Source organism: Pollachius pollachius, assembly GCF_949987615.1.
Source record: "Pollachius pollachius genome assembly, contig: scaffold_143, whole genome shotgun sequence".
In the NCBI taxonomy this organism is placed as follows: domain Eukaryota; kingdom Metazoa; phylum Chordata; class Actinopteri; order Gadiformes; family Gadidae; genus Pollachius; species Pollachius pollachius.
Genome location: NW_027641390.1, coordinates 57451 through 65433, shown reverse-complemented (window position 1 = coordinate 65433; position 7983 = coordinate 57451). Strand labels below are relative to the sequence as shown.

At 45.1% G+C, this 7983-nt stretch overlaps 1 protein-coding gene across 1 annotated transcript in view; it reads left to right on the top strand.

The window, feature by feature from the left end:
• The first annotated feature begins 6423 nt into the window (after window positions 1-6423).
• The window catches only part of spry4 (sprouty homolog 4), a 4757-nt gene continuing 3197 nt past the window's right edge, over window positions 6424-7983 (top strand). Inside the window, exon 1 of the mRNA XM_079759283.1 lies at window positions 6424-6542. The gene's annotated coding sequence lies outside the window, so the exon portion shown is untranslated. The remainder of the gene's footprint in view (window positions 6543-7983) is intronic.

Sequence of the window (7983 nt, the reverse complement as noted above, 5' to 3'; positions counted from 1 at the left end):
TGCCCAATGAGAAACCTGTCAGTTTGTTGTACCGGAAAATGAACCAGTACTTGCCGCACACGGACAACACACACACATACATCCTGTATAAAGACACACGAACACACAAACACACACACACACACCTCCAAAAGCAAAACGGGTTCAGGGGAGTAGTGGCCAAATATAAATACTCTTCCCCTAATACGTAAACTTAATGACGTTTGTTGCTGACTCACTCTCAGCCAGAGGATGGGTCCTGCTTCCTGTTTACGTCACGCGTGGTGGTTCCCATGAAGACATTTTGTCCTTGCTGCGATTGTTTCCCCTGCAGTCGCCCACCTCCATGTCCCTTCAGACCCAGGACACACAGGAAGCCACTCATGGCCCAGTATAGTACACCTGTCCTTAGATAGTAGACCTTATCTTCGCCACATCCTACTCCCCCTCACTCCCTCAATGTTCTCTCTCTCTCTTCATGCGTCCGTCTCTCTTCTACGACTGAGGGTTAGGGTTAATATCAGAGATTAGTATATGCTACACGTGATATGCTGCCTTAAATGGCGCAATTTGATTGGTTCGCTATCTCGGGATATTGGGCAATATCCCATGACTGAGATCTCAAACTCGGGATCCAATTTTCATCGCAAAATGTCTCGCTTTGCAAGTGTTTCAGAGGAAAAAATACAAGAAATTCAACAAAATGCTATCCCTTGAAACACAAAAAGAGCAACACAGTATGGTTTTCACGTTTTTCAAGGTAAAATTAGCTTACTATTTATAAAACAGCAAGTAAAACAATGGAACAATGAAATTGAGACATTTTGTTGTCTTCTTTACAAAATAAAGTTGCTGTTTATGCTGTTTAAGTGTTTCAATCCATTGACTTCTGTTTCAGAGTGGTTTCTCCAAGATGAATTTAACAATACCATTGAATACATGGAAAAGACAAATTGAACAAGTGTTTGAGGAAATTTGACCTGTCTGTGAGGAAGCATGGCCGTGACGGTCGTCTCGTTGCGCTAATAAAAACAAATAACAGCTAATAAAAAAAATAATTGATGCGAATAATTGTTAAATATAAAAAAATACATTTATTTTGAAAGATGTGCCTGAAGTTACTACTTTACAACCTCGTTGACGACCAACATTTAGAAAAACATGCACTTTAATTGAGCCTTGGGGGAAATCGAAGCATAGTGTGTACTGAACGCATGTTGATGATGATACACTTCTTATAGGGGGTAACTACATTGGCACGACACCGGCTTCCTCCATCTTCTGAGCCACTTTTTTAAATAAATCTCTGACTACCGTCTCCTTCTACTTCCGTCTCACGGCCCCCGGAAAAGATCGCGAGCATGCACAGAATGCAAAATACAATTCCAATTCGATTGACTGTAAACATGCACGCTTAATGCGCCTATCGATGGAATAATCTAGGGGTTATAATCTGACTATGAGAAACCCAATTTGATTAGATTTTAATCCGACTAAGGTGTTTACATGCATCTTAATAATCCAATGTGTCATGGAAACACACTGTGTGTGTATCTACAGGGCAGAGAGATATCTAGATGCGCTGAATGCATTTTCAATTAGAGTGTTTGTTTTGCTGCCAATAATTCTGGTGGTTTTATGGAGCGTTATCTAGAAAATAACCTACTAGAAGAACAACTTTATATGTTTTACATAAAAACACACACACACACACACACACACACACACACACACACACACACAGAGGCAAACACACACACACACACACACACACACACACACACACACACATACTTCTGCAAGAGCATACACTTCTGTGGCTCCTGGCCTTCATCACTGTTTTCCATGGGCTACCGGCTGGCTGATATTATGTCTAATTCCGGGCATGCAATTAGTGTGTAGCCAGGTCTGGTTCTGTCTGGGTCATTTTGTGTGTATGTGTGTGTTTGTGTATGTGTGCCTGTGAGGGTTTGGACTACTTGCCACACATGAAGGCGAAATCGAAAAACATGTCACACACACACATACACACACACGCATGCGCGCACACACACACACACACACACACACACACACACACACACACACACACACACACACACACACACAAATGCACATGCACACACACAGACACACACAGATGGATGCATGCAATCACTAACACAAAAACAATACGCACGCACAGACCCAAACATACATACAAACGCATACAAACAGACACACACACACGCGCACGGGCGTGTGAACGGTTTTCTCACATGACCGGGTATGTGCACATGAACACATAAGTAGACACCGGCCGCCAATGGGGTTCAGTTTGAACCCACACGCCAACAAAGATAGATATCGCTCACATCTAGCTTCTGCTGTGTGCCAACACAAGCAGAGAGGGAGAAGGAAGGCGGCGGCAGAGCAAACGCAGGGTGTGTTATTAAATGGTCCGTGTATGTGTGTGTGCGTGCGTGCGTGCGTGAGTTTGTGAGCTACCTCCCGAATTCTGGGCATTCCACGTGTCATTGTGAGCACCTATCATCCATGTGCTCTTCCCCCCCACCCACACACACACACACACGCAAACACACACACACACAGGGATCCTCTCATCTCTCGGGTGAAAGGTCAGGGGTCAACTTTCTCTACAGCTAGTCTTTAGCTGGTAAAAACATAGACAGATAGATAGATATATTCATGTGTATATACTGTCTATAAATATGTAATTATACATATATATGTTCCTTCCCTCTGTATGGATATGGATACATATGTTTTGCCATGGAGAAAGCAGAAGTATGACTTAAAAATGTAATGCGTAAAAAAGTAAACCATTTCATCAAGAAGTGAAAACGACACGAATCACAGAGCGATACATATGAAATAATTGAATAAAATGTAGAAACATTGCATTCTCTCTATCTCTTTTATTCCATCTCTCCGATCATACACACCAAAAGACATCAACACATCCACCCCCACCCATCCACTTCCCACCTCTTGTCCCCACCACACACCTCTCCAGAGCGCTCCAAAGCACACAAACACACCTCCCGGACAGGCTGCCAGGCCGGCCAGCAGGAAGGAAGTCAATATTTGAAGAGTTTGAGCTCCTTGTGGTGACCTTCTTCAGCTGTAAAGGAGCCCGTGCGCTGTAGTTTACAAGTGCTCTTGCCCGCTTTAGCGCAGTCGCTATGGGTTCCCATACATCATAAGAACCGCTTGTTACTTTTCTTCTTTCCACATTCATTCATTTTATTTTTCTTTGTCGTTATTGGGTTTGTGTGTTGTTATTGTGTTTGGTTGGTGTTGTTTTTTTGCAGCCAGGACTTTTTTGTCAGGGCCCGCGGCTACCAAGACTGCTAACTAGCCCTGTTGACACAGAGGTCATAGCCTCTTGGTTTTCCTTCATGTTAATTTCCTAAAATGCTTCCTCAATTAAATAAGCAGATTAAAGACAGAGGGGGAAAGGGCTAACGACCTAATTGAGTCTCCTTATCCCGGTATTTATTACAGCCTCTGGTGACATGGTGGCCATTTTGTCCGTTCGTCATGAGAAGAAAATGATGAATAAGCTTTCAAACCATTGATCAGGAGACATCACACTTATAAACAATGTGTCTGTGCCATTATTGAGCCATCATGGTGTCCATCAAACAAGGAGGGAGGTGTGTTTATGTTAACCTCGGAATAGAGTAAGGTGAAAACGGCTGACCACAAACGCACGCACACACACACACACACACACACAAATACACACAAACACACACTCACAGCTACGAGGACGAGCATGGACAGGGATGTTTCTGAACAACGAGATATGGTTACTAGAGAAAGTTACCAAGGGACCCCTCCCCCCCTTTAGAGCAGACCAAGTTACTGTGGAGCATTACCAACTGCTACAAAACTCACCTTTCAGCTAACTGAGTAAAGTAAGTCTGCCGCAAAGGATGTCTGCCATTAATGAAAATATGTCACATTCCCAGTGGCTATGTTTCATATGTAACAGTGGTGTGTTTGTGTGTATGTGTGTGTGTGTGTGTGTGTGTGTGTGTGTGTGTGTGTTTGTTTGTGTATTCAGGTGTGTGTGTGTGTTTGTGTGTGTGTGTGTGTGTGTGTGTGTGTGTTGGTGTGTGCGTGTCTGCATATGCTTGTGCGTGTGTGTGGGAACTACCGTATGTTAAAATGATATCACTATAATGTTCTCCTTGTTTCCTATTGAGAGATCTGGCCACTCGTGGGGAACACAGATTGATCCTATAATTCACCTATACCTTTCTTGAGAGAGACAACTGTTGGTATTCAGGAGGTCCAGAACACTCGCCTCAATGCAGCTTCCTCCCGCTGTTTATTGGTGAGAGATGTGTATTGTTAAAGAGGGTTCTGGTGGGAACGAGATAGGGGACGACACCCACAGACACACACCGACCACTGAAAGGCTGTTTGATGTGCGGCCGTTGATTTGCATCCAAGTACTTTTACCTCACTCTCTTCCTAGCATACTACTCACACATACACTCTGCCTACGCAACATCCACGACACCCCTCTCTCACCATGTTAAAGAGGCACCCAGATGGACTGTCGTCAGGTCTGAAGCTATAGGTGTAATCAATAGGTTTTGTGTTGTGCTTTTGTACCTATTTTTCCCGTTTTGGTGGTTGTTTTGTTTAACATCATTAAGATTGATACTTCCCAGTTCCCGTAGATGGCTAGAGAGAGAGAGAGAGAGAGAGAGAGATGGCAAGAGAGAGAGAGAAAGAGAGGAGATAGATAGTGAGAGATACAGACGGATAGATAGATTATCATATATATATATATACATATATGTATATATACATATATATATATATATATATATATATATATATATATATATATATATATATATATATATATATATATATATATATGTGTATATATATATATATATATATATATATATATATATATATATATATAGCCCTAACCCTAACCCTAACCCTATATATATATATATATATATATATATATATATATATATATATATATATTTATATGTACATGTATCGATTGAACTGAAACAATCCAGCAACATAAGAGCCCTTGACTGGGTTTCTCTGACAGACTGCCCCCCCCCCCCTTCTCGCTCGCGCTATTTCAATTATCCCAATTTGGTGGTTTCCAAGGGGATGTGTGCTAATGCGGGTGTGTGACTGTTAACCTTTGACTGCTTAAGAGCCCGTGCAGGACACTATCCGTGGGGGCAGGGCAAATACTGGGACGGCGGAGAGGAAACTCACACTCATTTCCTCCGTGTGGTTTCGGTGCAAATCAACAACATCCTGTCCTTTTGTTGGCGGATCCCGCCTGCCCTCATGCTGGGTGCGTTTCAGAGGAGGCGTCATAAAACGCGCCCCTCCCCCCCCCCCCCATCCCTGTTTTACCGCCGCTAAAGCTCGAGTCGGAGCTCGAGACGTTGAGAGGAAGGAAGCGACGCGTCCTCCTCGAGCTCGTTTGATGCTTAGATACCAAAGAGGAAACAATGGGAGCCATTATTATGACGCCTTATCTAATTAAGATGCCCTATATGCAGTTTGGAGCTGACTCACATTTAGGACAGGACTGTAGCCCCTTAAAATGCTTGGCGAAATTATAATAACATAACACACATATGGAAGAAAAAAAAAGAAAAAAAATCAGTTTAAATGTACTGAACTCTACCGAATCTACAGAATTGTTTCGTTTCTCCTAAATCTACTGAAGCCTTGCATTGTGTTTTATTATTTAAAATGTCTTAACATGAACGAAATAGCCAACCAGTCGGCGCATCGTCAAATAGACATGCTCTATATCTCTATATCTGTGTGATCCTATTACTGGACGACGTTAAAGGAGGCGACACAATGAAACACAGAGTAACAGGCTCCATGAGAAGTGATAAGACGCAGCCTATTAGTCATCCTACGCTCTCTTTCCTCTTTCAGTTTGTTCCCTTATTTCCACGAAGATTAAAACAGTCAATCCAGCCCCTCCTTTAACACAGCCTGTCATGCGAGCCTCGCGTAAGAATCTTGAATGAGTGAACACATGAATAAATAAAGTGGAGTGGCGTGAGGCACATAGCAGATGAGGGGACTCATTCATGTAATCCGGCCTGACATTGCCCCCCACTTCCCACCCTCCTCCCCTACTAATTCTTCCATTCATAAATTCTCTGTATCACGCATGCGCAATGAAATTCAGAGTCCTCCCATTCATAAAATGTAACCCCCCCGCATTTGGACCCAGAGTCGTTCTGCCCTCCCATTCACAAAAAAATGACCGAGGCATCTGCGCAGTGCCTACTTTCCCTCCCATTCATAAAAACTCCTTTCCCCCCTCGGTCGTTGCAACACCGTATCAGAGCTCCGTCCACACCGCAGTACGCACCAAGCGGCGGACTATAGTGCTCCATTTGATCCGATCTCTGCTTCTTTTTCGGTACATGGAAGTATTTTTTTCTTTCCCCCATCCTGGGAATCGGATACTATAAGCCTCGCGTTCCCATCGCATGCAACGAAGGGGAGATGAGGAGAATCTTAGTCTGACAAAAGTAAGTTGAAACCTTGGATTTCTGATGACGTTTTTCTCCGATCACGAAGCAGCAGAAGCAGCAGCGGGCTCCTTAACGACCGCGAGACGTCTCCTAACGCTCGTGAGACGTCTCCTAACGCTCGTGAGACGTCTCCTAACGCTCGTGTGCTTTGGCAACAGAGAAAACCCTCCGCTGCAGCTCACTCCTCAATAAGCTGCTCCCCGGGCCGTGTTTGCACGTTGAGTCAATATTTAACCAGCGACGTGTGTAACAGAAGCGAGGTGGTAGTGGTGGCACGGAAAGAAACAGATATCCCTCGATTAAATAGTGTTGTAACCCATCGACCATCTTATATCGTCGTTATTTCGGTTGTTATAGCGCGCTGCGCACCGTCGCTATATCGGTGGTTTGGTTACATTGCGATATTCAGGGACAACGCGACATTTGGCGATTGAGGGAATAGCCCATGGGCAGATTCGCTGCGCAGCTCCGAGCAGCCCTGCGCGAGCCTTCTGGCTCGATCCCCCTCTCACCCGGGGCTCGTGACGCTTCCTCCTCTGCAGCTCGAGCCCTCTGTCACCCAGGGCTCGAGCCCTCTGTCACCCGGGGCTCGAGCCCTCTCAAACCCGGGGCTCGAACCCTCTCTCACCAGGGGCTCGTGACGCTTCCTCCGATGCAGCTCGAGCCCTGCACACCGCTTGTGCAGTGTCAGGTGTCCCTGCTGGTCAGGCTCTTCTATCTTCACAATTCGTGTTTGGTTTGACGTACACACGACTCATGGTCACCTTAATGCACGACATATACGCATTTTTTCTTGCCACACTTGATCGGAAACGGATAAGCGATACTTAAAAGGCGAAATCCATGAGGCTGTATGTATGCTTCTTGTTCCGAATTCGTAACAGATAGCTCCGATGTCATGATCACCAGGAGGGTTTAGCGCGATATGCGTTACAATGGCTTCCTAAACACGCGATTCAGGTACGCCGAGCAGCCGCGTCGCCTCCGGTTTTTTATGACTCAGTCCATTCACATATTGAAGGGAGGGACACGCGCGCGCGCACAGACACACACACACACACACACACACGCACACACACGCACAGACGAACACACACACAGCAGTTCCGGCTGGAGCTCAGTCTACATCTGATGATCACTGGTCTCCGAGCCAACGCTGTCGCAACAGGTTTCTCCTGCAGGGCTCTGGGAGATCTGGAGAAAACGGGGGCTTAGGTTGGGGATCGCGAATGCATCTCAACCGGACCGGCGTCCAATCAGCCCGAGCGTTCACACACACACACACACACACACACACACACACACACACACACACACACACACACACACACACACACACACACACACACACACACACACACACACACACACACACACACACACACACAGTAAAAACCAAAACACATGAAACCCATCGCATGTAGTTTATTGCCTGCTG